General features: G+C 46.0%; 1 long non-coding RNA gene across 1 annotated transcript; it reads left to right on the top strand.

The window, feature by feature from the left end:
• The first annotated feature begins 9,324 nt into the window (after nucleotides 1-9,324).
• On the top strand, nucleotides 9,325-13,075 carry LOC131497651 (uncharacterized). The gene is made up of 2 exons (XR_009255064.1): nucleotides 9,325-9,741; nucleotides 11,383-13,075. It is a non-coding gene; the product is annotated as an uncharacterized LOC131497651 (long non-coding RNA).
• Nucleotides 13,076-19,833: the final 6,758 nt, after the last annotated feature.

Here is a 19,833-nt window from a genome sequence, read left to right as displayed (position 1 = left end):
CTCCCCCTGAACAGTTAAACCACACTCTGAACAGAAAACTGTTTTGAAAGCTGCTTTGCACCTGCGTCTGACAAAGACCTTCTTGAGGGTAACCCCCCCCCGCCCCCCCCCCCCCCCGCCCCGCTTCCGAGCGGGCGAGGGATGTTCGGCCGCTGGCTGTGCGGCCCAACTGCAGCCTGTGGGCCCCTGGGAGGCACAGATATTCTGTTCATTATTTATCGAGCAAATGTTCCTATAGGGCACCCTAGGAGAGTGTTGACTCAAAAGTGTGAGTCCGTCCTTTCTTCAGGACATTTAGAGACTATTCTGTTGTCTTTTCATCGCTAAGTATCTCAGGGCTGTGCACCACTCAGCAACTTACTTATGAAACTTGTGTTTGTAAAAAGCACTTTTATTGGCACTTACTGTGGGCTCCTGTTAGACGTCCTCCTGGGCTTCTAACTGGGGCATGTGCCTGGCCTGGCATTTGCTGGGACCCGCACACTTTCCCGTCTCAGGGAGGAGCTTCCTCACCTCAGGGCTGTCAACCGTGATTCCTGCTTTGTAAGTACAGTCAGTGTGGCCTCATCATCCTCAGCTGCAGGGCTTTCTTACTAACCTGCAATGTGAAGAATATGTCTTTCTACCATCTATTAGGCCTGGGTTTGTTGACAACTAGACTTTCGGTTTGAGTGTGTTACAGGTCCAACAGGTACCCAGACCCTTATTCTAAAAGTAGATGCATATACAAGCCACCACTTGTTTGCTTACACAGTGATCCCTAACGATTAGCTTGCGTTCTCTTCTCGTGAGAGCAGGTTAGCTGGGTGGGCCAGGGTTTCGAATATCCTTGCGTCCCCCAGATAATTCCCCAATAAGCTGCTGAGGTTGGAGGCTTGGGGAATTCCCAAGACTGAACATTGCCTGTGCTAACAGGCCTCAAGAGGAGGGCAGCCTTAGCACAACTCAGTGTCCGCGAGTTCCATGTTTCTGCACCAGAGGTGGGAGGTCTTCTGACACTCCACTTACTTTTTCCTTACTTTACCACAGGACTTGTACTGAGAGATGATATTTATATATTTGCCTAAAGTTCAAAAAACACACCTGGCATCTAAGGATTTTGCCTGCTGCTGCGGAAGTCCCTAGGTGTGCCCCCTTGTCTGTGGGCATCGCCTTTTGTTTCAAGGTCCGTGCATGTGTCTGTGGCCCTCTCCAGACCAGATGCGCAGCTGGAGTGGAAGTCACTGAGAGCGGCTAGCAGACAGCAGCGAGTGCCCAGGGGCCTGTGTGCTCTCGGGCACTGCCGGCCACTCGTGGCATTCTCCCTCACGGCCCTTGGTAAGGAAATTTCTCAGCAGACACTTTCTGGAAAGTGCAAGAGTGACTTCACTTAAGATCATGGCAAGAGTGGGGAGAGATTGAATTCAAGCTGTTAGGTGAGGCTGTGAATGGAGTAATAGGGGGAGGGGCTGGGCTAGGGTCAGGGTGGAGGAATCCTTGCCAACACGGCTCAGCAGACCACGGGTGAGGCCTAGGCAAGGACAGAGGGTGAGGGGGCCTGACCAGAGTTTGGTCCAGGAGTGTCTCCTTGTCACCCTCACAGTGGCCTGTTTTATAGTTAGTTAAGTGAAGGTAATGAATTAAATAGGTAAGTAATGTTGTCCAAAACAGACCTCTGTGCTTTGGAGCCAAAATATAACATGAAAACAGAGTTTGGGATAAAAAGGGACAGTAGCTTTATTGCTTTGTCAGATGAAGGAGGTTACAGCTATGATCTTCAAGCCCCCGGGTTCCTGAAACAAAAGGCCAAGGAGGGAGGAGGGAAGTATGAGGAAGGGAGTGATGAGGGGTTTGGGGTGATGGTGGGGTGGTCCGGAGCTGACGGCCAAGAAAGAATTCTTGAGATGTCTTTGGTGTAAAAAGGTGGGTTTATTAAAGCATGGGGACAGGACCCACAGGCAGGAGGAGCTGCACTGGGGTTGTGATGGGTAACTCATATACCCTCAGGTTGGGAGGGGGTCAGGGACAGAGTAAGTCTCGGAGGTATTTTGGAAACAACGTTCGGGACCTTGAGGACCCAGCTGTTGCTAGGGGGATGCCACTTATTACCGTTTAATAAAACCTCAGTCACGAGGCCCTTCAGATGTGTATTGGGGGCCATAAGCTCGGGGTATGATTGCCAACAGATACTTGGAGCAGCTGAGATAAAGGAAGTAGACTTACAGGGTCCTCAAGGTTGGGATTATGTTAAGATAAGGTTCTCTTTTGCCTCTAGCAAAGTGTCATCATCCTAGAGGGAGGTTTCAAGGACTTGTCAGTGGGCTTTAGGCAGTAAGAGAATTTAATTTTTCATTTGCCTTAGTTTCCCACATAACCATAGCAAGCACTTAAATTCCTTTCCTATGTTCTTTGGTAGCCAGGAGTGTCCAAGGAATATCGCACATACTCCACTTGGGTTGGGGGGTGTGCCAGCCTGTATTTTGCCCACAGCTTGCAACACGCTCCCTCGTCAGGGAGGAAAAAGCTTACTTTAAAATTGAGGTTCACTGAAACATTAGTGCAGCCATTCTGATTTTTGTTCTACTTTATGCTTTTAAGAGGTTTCACTAAGACAGATCAAGGAACCTGCCACAGAGGATATGCCGTGGCTCATGGACCCCAAACCTCCAGTGTGTGGCTTGATGCCTCTGTCTCTCTGACCTCCTCCACCCCAGTCCCTGTCTCCCCCTCTCTGGCCTAGGCTACTTTGGGGCAGTGTGAGCTGTTGTCTCCCCTCCCCACCGTGGTGTTTTCATCTGCCCCCTTGCTGCTTCACAGAGCTCCTGCCCGTGTCCCTCTCTGCCCAGAACAGATCTGTCGGTTAGGCTATTTGGCCTTGTAGAACACACTCACGCCCCATGTGCCTGTTTGTAAGGGACATGAGTGCCATGCCTTATATCTTCTTCTTTCTTAGTGGAAAAATCCAAATAACAAGTTAATTTGCCCTCCATGGATTGTGTCCCGCTGGAGTCTTTCCACAGGAAAGGGTTCCTGGAGGAGGCTGAGGGCTGCCAGGCCATCTCTGCTGCTGACAGAGGCTCTCGGATCACGTGAGGGATGGTTTCCTGGATGCCAAGCCTGAAACTTACCCCCTCCTCAGAGGAAAGGCCCCCCAGAGTGATGGCCTGTGAAACCCCTCCTCAGGGCCCAGGGGCAAAGCTGGAGCTGCCGGCTCCAAGACCAAGCCAGTTTTTCCTGCTTGTCCTGTTTGGGTGGCCTAGGAGGTAGCCAGAAACTCAATATGCCAGAGCACAGCTTGGCTGTACCATTCTCAGAGGCCCCCCTGGGAGTGGGGCGGGGTAGGAGGGCAGATACACAGCAGTGGGGAGCAGACAAGAGGAGGGAGGGCCACCCACAGCTCTGTGTCCTGAGCAGGACAGCCCAGCACTGAGCTCCCAATGCTTCCTCACAGGGTGCCAGGAGCACCTCTCCTGGCTCCTCCTCAGCCTCCTCTGCTGGAGGTACCTACTCCCCCACCTTCCAATGTTGGGGTGTCCCTGGGCTCACCACCTTGGGTAGTCTCCCCTACTCCTAGCTCCTCTCCCAGGACATTCAAAATAGAGCCCTCCAGCCACCCTGAATCTCTGTTCCCAGATGCTTAGGGCAAAATTCCAGCATCATCTCTTTTTCATGAACCCACATCCACCCTTGACTTCCTGGTGGCCCCATGTTTACAGCATATTCCAAATCCACCATGACTCAGTCACAGAGCACCACCACCTGTCCTCTGCTGGTTGAAGCCACTTCACCAGGATTCGGATTATGTAGCCTCTGCTAAAACTGTGTCTTGTTCCAGGCTCAGAGCACCTCACTGAAGCCAAGAGTTGGGGGTCCAAAGCCTTCCCAGACAAAGCTTCTAGGAGAAGAAACAGGACAGCACAAACCAAACACACCACAGCAACAGCCAAACGAAACTGAATTAATTTGCTATAACACAAGGAGATATACAGCTTTGCTTATCTCCTGCCACCCAGTGCCCCATGGGGAGTCTGACCAGAAACCACATCAGTTTCCTTCAGCCTCAGCTCAACATTTTTGGGGTCAAGTAACCCTTTGAGAATCTGCTTATATGTGGCCCAAGTTTGTGAAAACACCCATGGGTACTCCAAGGCAAAGAACCGCCCCCCCCCCCCCCCGGCTTTCAGAAGAAGATCCAAGAATCTAAATTTTAGATTGGGAGGGTGTCTTTACTCCAAGCCTTGATTTCCTGAGGCTCAGGGATGAGTGCAAACACCTCCCAATTGCAACTGGGATGTGGCCAGAAGGTTATAAAGCTGCCTGGGTGGGACCACAACAGAACTCCAAGCACAAATTCCTCATTTATAAAACATACTAGATGTAGCGGGGGTATTTCACATCCATAGGAGAAGGGGCAGAAGGCTCGATAAACAGCACTGGGAAAAATGTTTGCTACTTCAGCTTCTGCTCCTTAACAAACCACCACAAAGCTTACCGGTTTAGCACAATCATTCATGCGCTCATGATTCTGTGGGTGAACAATTTGGCTTTTGCTCAATAGGACAGTGATTTTACTGGTTTCACCTGTGCATATGGTAGTTGGCTGCATGATAGAGGCAGCGTGACCACTTTCCCCCAGCATGCAGCAGGGTTATCCAAGTTTGGCAAGCATGCAGCAGTTTGGTTCTGGCTTCGTCAAATGGCAGCTGGTCTCCAAAGGCAGCCAGAGAGATCAAGTTCTAATACACAAACACTCTGTAGCCTCAGTCCATCACATTTGTAATATCTCATTGGCCAAAGCAAGTCACATGGCCAAGCCCAGATTCAGGGGTGGAAATATGAACCCCATCTCTTCAAGAGAGAGGAGGCAAAAGGTACATGAGAGGTTAGGGAGCAATTTGTGGGCACATGTTTTTTTTTGCAACCTACCACATTTAGCCTTTTGATAAAGGAAGTAACTTAAAAGTTGCCTCAATTAGGGCATTCACCAAAATGTACTTCCAATTGGAGTAAAGTTTAAATGTAAAAAATAAAACTGTGGCTGTATTGGTGGATACTTCTATGCCATTGGAGGAGACAAGGCTCTTATGGCACAAATTTAAAGTCAGAAACCATAAAGAAAAAGTTATTTTTGACATGCATTTGTAAAAATTAAAATTATTCATTAAAAATCACGAACAAAAAAGATAAAATGTAAATTACAAAATCATTTGCAGTGTATGTTCCAGAATTACACATCTAAACCCTTTGTGAGGGTTTGTGCCCCAAAGAGATGGCAGACAACATGGTCCAAACTTGATGAAGGACCCAGAAAACAAGTCACCGGCACCCCAAATGTTTCTTAAATGAATGAACATGCAACAACACATGAAAATATCTTCAAAAAACTTGTAATTAAAGAAAGACAAATTATAACAAAAAGACTTCATTTTCACTTACTGAATTGGCAGAGTTTTGTTCTTGTTACTACTTGTGAATGGTGATGCCCAGTATTGTCGGGACTCCAAACCAGGTTCCTCTGGGGACAGAGGACTCCTTGATCCAACCCACACATTCACTCCTTCAACTAATGTTTGTTGAGCACCTACTATGTGTCAGACACAGCCTAGACTCTGGAGCCCCCACTGAAAAGAAGGCATTTGTGCAAAGGCCTGAAAGAGTGGAGCCAGCCAGGTGGCTATCTGTGGAGAGTGGCTCCCAGGCAGAGGGAACAGCCAGAGCCTGAGGGGGTCACCGGGGGAAGCTAAGCAGGTTAGGAGGAGGCCGGAGGAGATGGGGTGGTGAGGCCTCTGCAGTACTGGAGTACTTGTGGTTGGTGTCTGGAGTAGGGTGGGAGGAGTCCTGTAGGACTGAGCCCTTAACCTGTAGGAAGTGACACTACTTCTAGGGAGATTGTGTCAGAATTAAGTTGTGGGACACACAGCTGTTACTACGGAGAATTGCTTGGTGGAAATTGTGTGGGAGAAACTCTGCCCCCCTCCCCCCAACACTGTAATTGGGTCTAGAACCAATTCACCAGGAAAGTAGCGTATGGGACAGTCTCCCCTGGGAGCCCTCTTTCCTGGGTTTGTGACTCTGCATGCTTACACTTCCCTCCCCAGGGCATCTGTGCCCCTGCTACAGAATACACCAAACTTTAACTGAAATTTGGGAGAATGGCAAGAAGTGTGTCCCCACCATGCAATTCAAGGTTCCTAGGACTGCTTTCTGGACCTGGAGGCTCCTGGTCCTTGCACCTGCTGATCTGTCACTGCCACAGTGCCTGCAGGGCAACTGTGTGCCCTCATGGTTGCAAGGCAATTGTTGTTCTGTCTGTTGTAGATGAGAAGGTCAAGGTTCAGAGAAGATTTCTGAGGAGAGAAGTGCAGAACCAACATTCAAATAGGATTTGGTCTCACTTCAAAATCTAAAGTCTTTTCTGAACCCTATCTGTCCTGTGCTGGGCAGAACCAGGGGCAGTGAATGGTAGTACAGAATATATTTCCATGGGGAGGGTGGAGGGTCGGTTCCCCATGCTGTGCCTCCTGGGTTGGAGGCCACCCATAGGTCAGAGGTTACAGAGGAAGGGCCCCATTGTGAGTGCACAATCAGCCTCAGCCTTGTGCCCCTGCCTGGGGAGCTGTGCTGAGGGAGCTCCTGACAGGAGCTGTCCCTGGAGAGGTGGGGTGAAGGCAATGACATCTATGTGGCTATTTGGAGGGAGGGGTGAGAACTGATGACCATGTCTGCTGGCAATCTTACCTGTTTTGGAGCTATGGGGACTCAAATTATGTGATTTTATGAGGCTGTTGAAGGAAAAAAATGGTCACAGAGGCCAAGAGGGCTTGGAGGGCCAATTAAACCAACCCCTCTCTTCATCAGTTTTTGCTTCTCCACTATCAGAGAGGGGAGGTATATGCCACACTGAGCATGGCTTGTGGTACACGAGAAAGGAACACTCCCACTGACAGTGCAGCTGACACCGTCCAGGGTCTCCCCCAACCCTGTAGCAAAGCAGACAGTGACCTCTGTGTCATGCCCCTGAACACAGCCAGAATGTGTCTCTGCTCCCCCCATCTTTGGCCCCTTGTCCTCCTCTTAGCCTTAAAGTGAGCTCATCTCCAAAGGTCCAGGTGGTTTTTATATTTGACATAAGGTTTCATAAGGAGATGATAAAATGGGATACATTGCACTGCATTCCCTTCTGAAAACTAGCTTTCAAGCAACTTGTTTCTCCTCAGGTTGCTCCTCCAACCCCTAGTTACCTCACTAAAACTATAGTAGGCTTTTTTGGAGGTGGAAATCAGCAAACTAATTCTAACATGCAATATGGAAAGGCAAAGGGCTATGAAAGGCCAAGATATGTTTTAAAAGAAAAGTGGGAGAAATTACCCCATCAGATATCAAGACTTACAGTAAAGCCTGATTAGCATAGTATGTTATTGGTTCATGGAGAAATAAAGAGACCAGGGGTCAGTAAACATTGGCCTGCCCATGGGCCGAGTCTGGCCTACTCTATGCTTTTGTGTGGCCCACAAACTAGAATGGTTTTTACATTTTTAAATGGTTGAAAATAATAAAAAGAAGAGTATTTCACGACACATGAAAATTATATGACATTCAAATGTCAGTGGCCATAAGTAAAGTCTTACTGGTTGTAACACAGCCATGTCCATTTGTTTATGTACTTTCTATGGCTGCTTTCATGCTACGACCGCAGAGTGGAATAGTTGTGATAGAGATCGTGTGGTCTGCAAAGTCTGAAGTAGTTCACACCTGGCCCTTTAAAAAAGTTTGCTGACTCCTAAAAGAGACCAATGTAACAGATGGAAGTCACCTGCTTTTGACAAAGATGGCATTGCACAGTCACGGTGGAAAGATTAATATTTTAACACACGGTCCCGGGTAAATTGTATTTCCCCAAAGAAACCTGATTTTTGCCTCACAACACATGCAAAAAAAAAATTTTTTTTTTTAGCGGGATTTAAAATCTAAATGTAGAGGGTAAAATAAGGAAGATTCTAGTATCTATATGTAGTAAAATCTTCATCACCTTGGGTCAGAAAAATATTTCTTATATAGGGCACAGAAATCACCCCCCTAAAGTAAAATACTAATCAGTTAGATTCCATTAAAATTGAGAACCCTAACCCACCAAAACACACCATTAAGACAGTGAGAAGTCAAGTCATATCATGGGAAAAAATATTTGCAAGGCAAGTAAGTGATAATCAAAGGACTCATATCCAGAACATATAAAGAACTCCTGTAAATCAAGTAGGAAATCCTAACGGTCAATAAATATATGAAAAAGCTTTATTTGTTATCAGGGAAATGAACATAAAGACCCGAGTGAGATAGCATTACACACCTCTCAGAATGATTAATACTGGAAAGAGTGAGATGCCCGAGTGTTAGTGAGAAGGCACATCCTATCAGCTAGCAATTCCACTCCCAGATATATGCCCGGTGAAAATGCTTGCATATTTTTGCCCAAAAGTATGTTCAAAGCATTACCACTTGGAATAGTCAAAAATCTATCATCCAAACGTCCACCAACATAAAATGCTTAAAAATATTGTGGTATATTTTTACAATAGAACATGACTTTACCACACAAACGCCCAATTACTGATATATGCGACAACTCAGATGAGACCTAACAATTGTGTTGAGTGAAAGAAGTCAAATGCAAAACAAAACAAAACAAAACAAAACAAAAAACCCAAGACATATTGTGATGTCATCTCTGCAAAGTTCAAAAGCAGACAAAATGAATCCATAGAGTTGGAAGGCAGACGGTGTTTACTTTTGATTGAGGTGGTAATTAGGAAGGGGTCTTTTGGAGTGATGGTAATATTCTTCGTTTTTTTTTTTTTTTTTTTGGATCCAGGTGGTAGTTAATATAGGTGTGTTCATTTTGACATAGTTCACCAAGCTGTACATTTAAGATACATGCACAGCCGACCTCTAGGTGGTTTTTTGCAGGGTCTGCTGAGAAATAGCACATGTGATGTTCACTCACAATAATTCCTTAATGTTATCTAATGTGCCTGATTGTCTCAAACTGTCTTTTTACCAAGGGACCAGAGTGCCCTAGTGTCTGTAATTTTCCTATACTGTCCTCCCGCGATGAGGCCGCTGTCTGAGCACAGTGTGCTTAGACCAGCAGTCGGAACTCAGGCCCGGCGCTTATTCAGCGACCCCAGACCGCGTGGGAGGGAGTTCTGGGCGGTTGGCGGTTACCATGGAGATTCCCCGTGAGCATCTCTGATTGGCTGAGACACCTCGGGCCCCGCCTCCTCCGCTCAGCTCCGTGGGCGGGTTCCAGAGGGGCCGAGATTTCCAGCGGACGCTGTCCCAGGCCTTCTGGGAGTGGTAGTTCGCCGTCGCGCCGTTTTGGATGCAGCTGCCGAGCCGCTGGGGAGTTGCGGGCTGATCGCCGCTGTCCCGGGAGGTCTGGCTGGAATGTGGTTTCTCGTGGGGTCAGTGCGGCATGGGGGACGCGGCGCAGGGAGCCGGGCCCTGCTCTCGTATCTCCGCTCCGGCCAGGAGCCGCGCGGGCTCTCCGAGCTGTGGCCTGACGGGGAACCGGACCCCCGGATTCCGGAGGCCCAGAGCGTCCCCAGCGCAGAGGAAGAGGAGAGGCGGAAGGGGAAAGGAATTTCCAGGAGAGAATTGCTTAAAGGGAAACCTGAACGGAGCTTGAGTTTCTTACTGTTTGACAGCAGCTTTGGTGCAACGGGCCGAACTTCAATCTTGGGCCTGCACCCCGGACCCCGGATTGTGAGTCCGCTAAGATGTTTGCTTGGAGACCCCAGATTTAACCTGAAATAGTTGTTTCTTTGGAGGACTTGTGGAGTACTTACCTTTATCCTTACACTCAACCTACCTTTAACCTTACAGCTTTACGAGGTTTTCTTAACACTTGCTGAAAATTATTTGAGTAGGTAAATCGTTGTTTAAGGAAGCAAAGTATGGGCTTCCACAATTTAAGTGAGCATTCATTTGGGATTCTCAGAGATTCCTTCTATTTGTTCAAAAGGAAAGAGGAACAGTTCTGTATTGCCTTACCTCAGCATTTCTCTTGTACCAGAACGCCTCCCTCTCGTTAGTATTTCTACCCAAACGTTGACCCTGATCTGAGGTCACCTTTATAATACAGACCTGCCTTTCCCAGCCACGCTGAAAACACCTCCGAGTCTCCGTGTCTTCTCTGTTATTTATTTTGTCTTTTCTGTTGACTGGAGGATTCAGTTAAGTCTTTGTCCTCCAACATAAGGACTGTTGGGAGACTCCGCTTAAATGTTTTCAAAGTTGCTAGTACTAGTGTTCTAGAAATTTCAAAATATTACATTTAAGTAACCACAGTACTGACTTTGTTATATATTTTGCCCCACCCCCCACCATGAGCAGATTTCTCAGTTTCTAAAATCAGTTTTTGCCCAAGAGAGAGTTTTGGAGATCCTGTGAGATCTGAGGTCTCCAGAGGCACTCATTCGATGAGGGATAAATCTGTATGTGCAGTTCAGGAGTGATTGGGTACAAGAGTGGAATCTCTACAGTGTTGTCCAAGGAGCTCTCCTTAATGCCTTATGTTCCTCTGTTCCACTGTTCAGATTTTTGACCTATCATCGGTTACTCCTTTCTACGTTGCTTTTCCACATGCTGTTTTTACAGTCCTCGGTAGCTTCTCTCTATGGCATGTCACTCTGCCATTTCTTCTTGTTCATTTTCTTTCTTTAAAAAAAAATTTTTTTTAAATGTCTATTTATTTTTGAAGGAGAGAGAGAGATGGGGAAGGACAGAGAGAGAAGGAGACACAGAATCCAAAGCAGGCTCCAGGCTCTGAGCTGTCAGCACAGAGCCTGACCCGGGGCTTGAGCCCATGAGCTGTGAGATCATGACCTGAGCTGAAGTCGGATGCTCAACCAGCTGAGCCACCCAGGCGCCCTTAGATTGCTCATTTTCTGATATTGCCACACATCACGTTCATTATTTGTGTTTTGACTAGGTCCTTGTCCACTCTGTCATTTAAGCTCTGTCTAGTCTTAGATTACTATGGTGTATAGTGGACAAAGCCTAAGTTCTGTTTGTCACCATTCCATTAATAACCTCTGTATCTTTAGGGTAATCACATAATCTCTCTAGTTCTAAACTTGTTCATCTTTAAAATCATCTTCTGTCTTTAAAGCCTTTTCCCCCCAGCTTCAAGAGTCTTTGTAAAATTTCCTATTGGGCCAGGCTCTTTCCTACCACTCCTACCTCTATTTATTTCTACTGCACTGACTCTTATTATTTTCCCATATTATAAAACTGTGTATTCTAATGTGCATGAACTTTAACAAAGTTGTTTTCTTTCTCCAGAGTGCAGTTTCCCTTATCCCAACACAGATAAGGTGTTTTTATAATTTTTATTCTTTTCAGATTTGAAGACCAGAGAAGATACCAAAGAGAAGACCATTAGAATATGCTTTTGAGTGAGCAGCTCCATCACTGTCATCATGAAAAGGCTCAGAAGGGATGTGTCCCCATGATGTTTATTTGAAGAAGGCTGTGAATGTAAGGCTAAAGTAGAAAAGCAAAGGGAAGACACTATAGGCAAAATTTCAAAGAAATGTCTTGCTCAAACCACTGGTTTTCAGCAAGTAGTAGCTGCCCATGAAGAAATAGCCTTTCAGGAAAATAGGCATAATTTCAGTGAATTTGAGATTTGACCCATTTGGGTAAAGTGTCAAATGGAACTTATCTCCAATTAAAAGGCAAAGAAATTCTAAAAAGAAAACTTGTAGTGAATGTGGAAAACATTTTAGTGACCAAACTTTTTTTCGTCATCAGAGAATTCATACTGGTGAGAAACCTTATAAATGTGATGACTGTGGAAAAGCATTTCGCCAGAGTTCATCTCTTACTGAACATCAGCAAACTCATACTGGAGAAAAATCCTAGAAATGTAAAGTCTGTGGAAAAGCATTCACTGTAAATTCATATCTTACTCAGCATCAGAGAATTCATACTGGGACAAACCTTATAAATGTGATGAATGTGGGAAAGTCTTCAGTGACTACTCATCATTTATTCAACATCAAAGAATTCATAGTGGAGAGAAACCCTATGAATGTATTATTTACGGGAAGTCCTTCACTGATATCTCATCACTTACACAACATCAGAGAATTCACACTGGAGTGAAACCCTATAAATGTAACGATTGTGAGAAGGAATTCAGACGAAGTACACACCTTATCCGGCATCAGAGAAATCATACTGGGGAAAAGCCTTATAAATGTAATGAATGTAGAAAAGCATTCACTGCCCAGTCAGCTTTTACACAACATCAAAGGATTCACACTGAAGAAAAACCCTATACGTGCTGTGAATGTGGGAAAGGAAAGGCTTCCCTGAAAACTCCTCTCTTACTAAACAGCGAATTCATACTGGAGAGAAGCCCTATGAATGTAATGAATGTGGTAAAGCTTTTAGCCAGAGCACTCACCTTATTCAACATCAGAGAATTCATACTGGAGAAAAGCCCTTTAAATGTGATAAATGTGGAAAAGCATTTGGTAATAGTTCAGTGCTGATCAGACATCAGCAGCTTCATACTTTAGAGTCATCCTAATGACTCTATAATTTTGTGGACCACTTCATCCTTTCATGACCTACTCTGACTTTTTGATCACAGGTCTCTTACCCATGTCACCCACTCCTCTGCCTGAAGTCATAATATCTAGGAATAGATATTATTTTATCCTGGGATAAAGTAGAACATAATATTTCTAATATAAGTTCCCCAAACCAAGGCTGTTCTAAGCAGCAATTTCAATAGATTATAGCAACCTTCCTACATCTATCCTGGATTTTTGTGGTTGATACTCCATCTCCCTGGGAATCTCCTCCAGACCTTAATCCATGATAAAAGGCTGCTTTCTGCCACCAAAGTTTCCTGATTCAAATGTTCTCATCTTTCATTTCAGGGATTCCTCATTATTAAAAACAATTATAGGAATCAATATATTCAGCCATATTTCCCAGATATACCTGCCCAAAATGCCACTGGTTCATCAGTCTGAGATTAAATATGAATAACATAATATAATACAATGTCATGAGAATCATTCCACATTGGCAATTTGGTTTATGTATCCACCTGTTCTTTCAACCTGATCATCTAAAAGGTTGGGCCACTGAATGAAATGAAAAAGTTCATTGGTGTTTTGAGACTCCAAAGCAAGTCTTGTTACTGCCTGTATCTTCCAGTCTTCCAGAATCCACCATATTTTTCATATGTTTCTTTCCATTCCAGGTGACCTTAATCACTCATGTTCACCACCACCATTATGTGTTAGTCAAAGAGATGAAGAAGTTTAGTGTGCATACAAATTTTCAACTCACCATAAACATAGCTGACTTGTGTTCTTGTTAGACTGTGTCCAAAGATGAAACCTGGAATCTAGTTTCCCACTTCTATACTCTAGCTCAGAGTGGCTTTTTATCAGTGGTAATCAACCTACCCTCTGCCCTCGTCCATTCTTGGGACAGAATTCAGGTAGAAATTGCATCGAAAAGCACTATTCCTCAGCATGGGCAGAGAAAGCCCAAGTGGGACTGGGAACTTAGCTAATTTCAAAACACTGTTAGGTCTTTAGACCCACTGTTAGGGCAGTTGCTACTTAAACTAGTTGTGCTGAACTGTTTTGCACTTTGGAAGCCTATTTTGCATGACTTTTTAATTTCTATTCTCATTTGGTATTTAGCAGTTTTACTTCAGTCTTACTTTCTGATCATTTTTGTGTCTGATTCCTCCTATTGATTTCCCATTCTTAGTTAATGGAAATTTCACTGGCACCTGGTCTTGATCTTAAGTGTGTTCCCACCAGATATTGCTATTAGACTTTTAGCTATTCTCTGGCCTCCAGGTGCTTATTAACACTTTCAACATGATTCTTCCTTAGTGTTTATTATTGCCCTAGTTTGCCCTTACACTTCCCCAGCACTACCTCTGTTATAGTACTTGGTACATTATATAGAGTTAGATGCATTTCTTACTAGACTGTAAGCTCCTTCAGGGAAGGGACCCTGTTTAATTAATCTTTGCTCCAACAGACTGATTGACCCAGAGTTGCTGCCCAACAAAACCCTTTTCGAATATATGATACACATGCACAGTCACTATTTCCACAACCCAACTGAACACATTTTTACCGGAAAGTCTTTGATGTAGAAACTCCTTGGGTTAGATATGTCTGTGCATACCTTGGCTGTTTGTGTCTGTCCTTTGGTGTAGTATGTATATGAGATGTCAGTGTGAAGTAATATAATACAGTGGTTAAGAGCTTGGGATTTGAAGACAAAATGACCAGGTCTGAGGCTCATCTCAGGCATTTACAGGTGGCTCATGTTACCTATTTTCTCTACACTTTGTTTGCCTGATTTATATAATGGGGATAACAGGATCTACCTCAGAGGGTTTGAGTATTACATAAAGTAATGCATTTAAATAACTCAGTACAGTGCCTGTTCCATACGAATTATTAGCTTGTTGTGTTTGGACCCTGTATACCTTCTTGGTGACTGATCTGTCTTCTAATCTAGACCCAAAATATCGGCTAATCTCTTGCTTTCCCATTCTCGATATTCAGCCTTCTCTCTATGGTGTATTGCCATTACTAATTGTCTAACTGTGGCACAAATCCATACAAATTTCCTTTGAACTCTGTACCCCTTCTAGGCACCAATTTCATTTCTGTTTTCTGCTTAAATTCTTAAATGAGTGGTCTGCAGCTCATGATGTAGCTTATCTTGTTTTTTTTTGTTTTTTTTTTTTTTTTTTGGATGTTAACTTTAGCTTCAAAGGTATATTGTTTTGAGGAAATTGGCTATGATATTCTTTCTGTATCTTCTACAGTGTCCAGCATAGTACTTAATGCAAATAGGCTGCGAGTGAATACTTGTTGCCATTTGATGAGCATAAGACCCCACACTGGACAAGAGACCATGTATAGCAGTTATTGGTATTTTAGAGGCAGTTTAGTCTAACAAAGCTCTTTGTTACAAGATTGCTAGGATGTCTTATGGCATCTAAAGACAAGAGTGTGTCTGAGTCCCTGGAGCAGGTGGAAACAGAACCCTAGCACATAGAGATATTCTCTTCCTCTTTCACCTCTGCCGTCTCTGCGTAATGACTTTTTCTCCTGCGTATTTAAGTTCCATGTAACAGGAAGTCTGGCTGCCAACAGTTCTTATGGTTTGTATCATCCAGTTTTAATCATCAAAAGATACTGCATTTCTCTGCCTGCCTGCATTATCTATCAGTTAATGAAAGGAATGTTGGTATCTCCAGCCATAATCATTGATTTGTATATTATTCCTCTCAGGTCTATGAGTTTTTGTCTCATACATTTTGACACTGGTTTGCTTGTACACATTTAGACTGTTATGCCTTCTTGGAAAATTGACCCTTTTATCATTACTTGTGTCCTGTCTTATCTCTTAATATCTTCCTTGTTCTGATTATCTGCTTTATCTGAAATTAATAGATCTATGTCAGCTTATTTTTTTATTAGTGTTGGCATGGTAGAAATTTCCATCCCTGTACTTATAGTCTATGAATCGTTATGTTTAAAGTGGATTTCTTGGGGCGCCTGGGTGGCTCAGTCGGTTGGGCGTCCAACTTCGGCTCAGGTCACGATCTCATGGTCCGTGAGTTTGAGCCCCGCGTCGGGCTCTGGGCTGATGGCTCGGAGCCTGGAGCCTGCTTCCGATTCTGTGTCTCCCTCTCTCTCTCCCGCTCTCCCGTTCATGCTCTGTCTCTCTCTGTCTCAAAAATAAATAAACGTTAAAAAAAAATAAAGTGGATTTCTTGTAGATGACAAGGTTGGATCATGTTCCTTTATCCACTTTCACAATCTTTTTTAATTGGTATATTTAAAGCATTGATATTTAAAGGTATTAGTGATCTAATCAGACAAGTGCATGGGCCACTCGTCGGGTAGGCCTCAGGAATCCTCTCGGGCAGCTGCAGCCGGGCCTTGGAAAGGACATGGTGATGTTCCAGGTTCAATGCCGAGTGATTTTGCACTGTGTCTGAACCCCAGGGGTGTGGTGTTGTCAGAGTTTGGTATTGGGTCCTCATGGGAGAGAGCCTTAGCTAGGGTTAGTTTTCTGTCCAGGGATATCACCAGGGCTGAAGCGACTCCAGTCTCGTGATTTCCCTCGAGGGCTGAAGTTAGGGCCCATATGATGGTGTGGGTCAAGTGTAGGTTTAGGGTTCGAGATAGAGTTAGGTGTAGGTTGAAGGTTATGCTTAGGGTTAGGGTTAGGGTTAGGTCCCAAGAAGCTCTAGGCACTGACCTCACAGCAGAGCAGTTGTCTCCCCGAAGGGTTGAGTGGAGTGCAAAAGGGAGTGTGCTGGTCAGGATTAGTCTTTGGGTTCCAAGGCCAGACAAATGTATGGGACACCCTTTGGGTAAGCCTCAGGAATCCTCTCGGGCAGCTGCAGTGGGACTTGGAAATGACATTGTGATGTTTCAGGTCCTATGCCAAGTGATCTTGCACCGCTTCTGGACATTTGTGCGTGGTGTTATCAGACTCTGGTGTTGGGTCCCCATGGGGAGAGAGACTTAGCTAGGGTTAGGGTTCAGTCCAGGACGTCACCAGTGCCGAAGCGACTCCAGACTCCTGATCTCCCCCGAGGGCTGAAGTGCTGGCCCATGTGATGGCGCGGGTCAAATGTAGGGTTAGGTTTGCAGATAGGGTTAGGGTTTGGTTGTGGGTTATGGTTAGGGTTAGGGTTAGGGTTAGGGTTAGGGTTAGGCCCCAGGAGGCTCCAGGCGCTGAACCCACAGCAGTGCAGTTGTCTCCCCGAAGGTCTGAGTTGAGGACACAAGGGAGGGTGCTGGTCAGGATTAGTCTTTGGCTTCCACGGCCAGTCTATAATATGGTGTACCCTTTGGGCAGGCCTCAGAAATCCTCTCGTGTAGCTGCAGACTCGCTTTGGTAGTGACATGGTGATGTTCCACGTTCAATGCCAATTATTTTCACAGCGATTCTCGAACCCGTGTGCGTGCTGTTGTCAGACTGTGGAGTTGGGTCCCCATGGTTAGAGAGCCTTAGCTAGAGTTAGGGTTCAGTTCAGGGATGTCGCCAGGGCCGAACTGACTCCAATTTGGTGATCTCCCTCGAGGGCTGAATTGAGTGCCCATGTGAGGATGCGGGTCAAGTGTAGGGTTAAGGTTAGAGATAGTGGTAGGTGTAGGGCGAGGGTTATGGTTATGGTTACGGTTAGGGTTAGGGTTAGGTCCCAAGAGGCTCCAGGCTCTGACCTCAAAGCAGAGCAGTGTCTCCCTGAACGGCTGAGTGGAGGACACAAGGGAGGGTGCCAGTCTAGATTAGTCTTTGGGTTTCAAGGCCAGACAAATGTATGGGCCACCCTTCTGTAGGTCTTAGGAATCCTCTCGTGCAGGCGCAGTCGCGCTTTGGAAATAACCTGGTGATATTCTGTGTTCCATGCTGAGTATTTCTGCACCGATTCTTGAACCCGTGTGTGTGCTTTGTCAGACTTTGGAATTGGGTTCCCATGGGGGGAGAGCCTTAGCTAGGGTTCGGGTTCAGTCCAGAGATGTCAACAGGGCCAAAGCGACACCAGTGTTGTGAATTCCATGAAGGGTTGTAGTGCAGGCACATCCGTGGCTGTGCATCTGGTGTAGATGTAGTGAGATAGATAGGGTTAGGTTTAGGGTGAGGGTTATGTTTAGGGTTAGGGTTAGGTCCCAGGAGGCTCCAGGCACTGACACCACAACAGAGAAATTGTCTCCCCTAAGGGCTAGTGGAGTACAAAAGGGAGGTTTCCAGTATGAATTTGTCTTTGGGTTCAAAGTACAGACAAGTGTATGGAATGCTCTTCGTGTTGGACTAAGAAATCCTCTGTTGTAGCTGTAGTTGTGCATTGGAAATGACATGGTGATGTTCTATGTTCCATGCCGAGTATTTCTGCACTGATTCTCTAACCCGTGTGTATGCTGTTGTCAGACTTTGGAATTAGGTGCCCATGGGGAGATTGCCTCAGGTAGGGTTAGGGTTCAGTCCAGGGACGTCGCCAGGGCTCAAGCGACACCAGTGTTGTGAATCCATGGAGGGCTGAAGTGAGGGCACACGCGTGGCTGTGGGTCTGGTTTAGAGTTAGTGTGATAGGGTTAGGTTTCGGTTGAGGGTTCTGGTCAGGGTTAGGGTTGGAGTTAGGGTTAGGTCCCAGGAAGCTCAAGGTACTGACCGCACAGCAGAGGCGTTATCTCCCCGAAGGTTTGAGTGGAGTACACAAGGGAGGGTGCCGGTCAGGATTAGTCTTTGGGTTCCAAGGCCAGACAAATGTATGGCCCATCCTTCGGGTAGGCCTCAGGAATCCTCTCATGCAGCTGCAGTCGTGCTTTGAAAATGACATGGTAATGTTCCACGTTCCATGCTGAGTATTTCTGCAGCGATTCTCGAACCCGTGTGCGTGCTGTTGTCAGACGTTGGAATTGGGTCCCCATGGGGAGAGAGCCTTAGCTAGGGTTAGGGTTCGGTCCAGGGACGTCGCCAGTGCCGATGCGACACCATTCTCGTGAATTCCATGGAGGGCTGAAATGTGGGCACATGGGTGGGTGTGGGTCCGGTGTAGAGTTAGTTGAGAGATCGTGTTAGGTTTAGGTTTAGGATTAGTGTTACGGTTCTGTTTAGGGTTAATATTAGTTCCCAGGAGTTTCCAGGCCCTGAACCTACAGCAGTGCAGTTGTCTCCCTGAAGGGCTGACTGGAGTGCAGAAGGGAGGGTACCGGTCAGCATTAGTCTTTGCACTCCAAGGCCCCACACCTATATCTGCACTCTTCAGTAGGCCTCAGGAATCCTCCTGTGCATCAGAAGCTGTGCTTTGGAAGTGACATGGTGATGTTCCACGTTTCACACTGAATTATCCTGTACCGCTTCTCAACCCATTGTGCATGCTGTTGTCAGAGTGTGGAATTCGGTCCCCATGTGGAGAAAGCCTTAGCTACGGTTATGGTTTGGGCCAGGGAAAAATCCAGGCCTGAAGTGACACCAGTCCTGTGATCTCCCTGTATTGATGATGTGAAGCATGGTGCGAGTCAGGTATAGGGTGAATGTTAAAGATGAGGTGAGGTTTAGGTTCACGTGTATACTGTGGGTCACCGTTAAGATTAGGGCTCGGTCACAGGAGATTCCTGGCACTATACCCCCAGTAGGGCAGTTGTCTCCCCGCAGGGCTGAGTAGAGGGGTCTAAGGAGGGTCCCAGTCAGGCTGAGTTTTGGGTGCCACGGCCACTCCTCAGTTAGACCTCAAGAAGTCCCCTGTGGAGCTCCTTCTGGTCTTTGGAAATGACATGGTGATGTTCCAGGTTCCATGCCAAGTAATCCTCCTCCACTTCTGGGCCCCATGTCCATCATGTCCTCAGACTTAAGAATTGGGTCCCCATTAGGGGAAAGCTTTAGCCAAGGTTAAGGTTCGGTCCAGGGACATTGCCAGGGCCAAAGCAACACCAGTGCTGTGATCACCCTGGAGGGCTGAATGAGGGTCCATGCGTGGGTGCGGGTCATGTGTAGGGTTAGGTTTAGAGTTGGGGTGAGGTTTAGTTTGAGCGGTATGTGAGTGTCACAGTTAAGGTTAGGGTTAGGTCCCAGGAAGCTCCAAGCGCTGAAACTCCAGCAGGGTAGTGGTCTTCCCAGAGGATTGAGTGTAGGCCTCATCAGAGCAGGCTGTTCAGGCTGAGTCTTTGTGTGCCAGGGCCAGCCTCATGTGTGTGCCATCTTCAGTTGGGCCTCATCAACTGCCTTGTGCGGCTCCATGCAGGCATTGGAAATGTCATGATGATGTTCCATGTTCCA

The sequence above is a fragment of the Neofelis nebulosa genome, chromosome 16 (genome assembly GCF_028018385.1).
Source record: "Neofelis nebulosa isolate mNeoNeb1 chromosome 16, mNeoNeb1.pri, whole genome shotgun sequence".
In the NCBI taxonomy this organism is placed as follows: Eukaryota; Metazoa; Chordata; class Mammalia; order Carnivora; family Felidae; genus Neofelis; species Neofelis nebulosa.
This window is presented reverse-complemented; position numbering and strand designations above follow the sequence as displayed.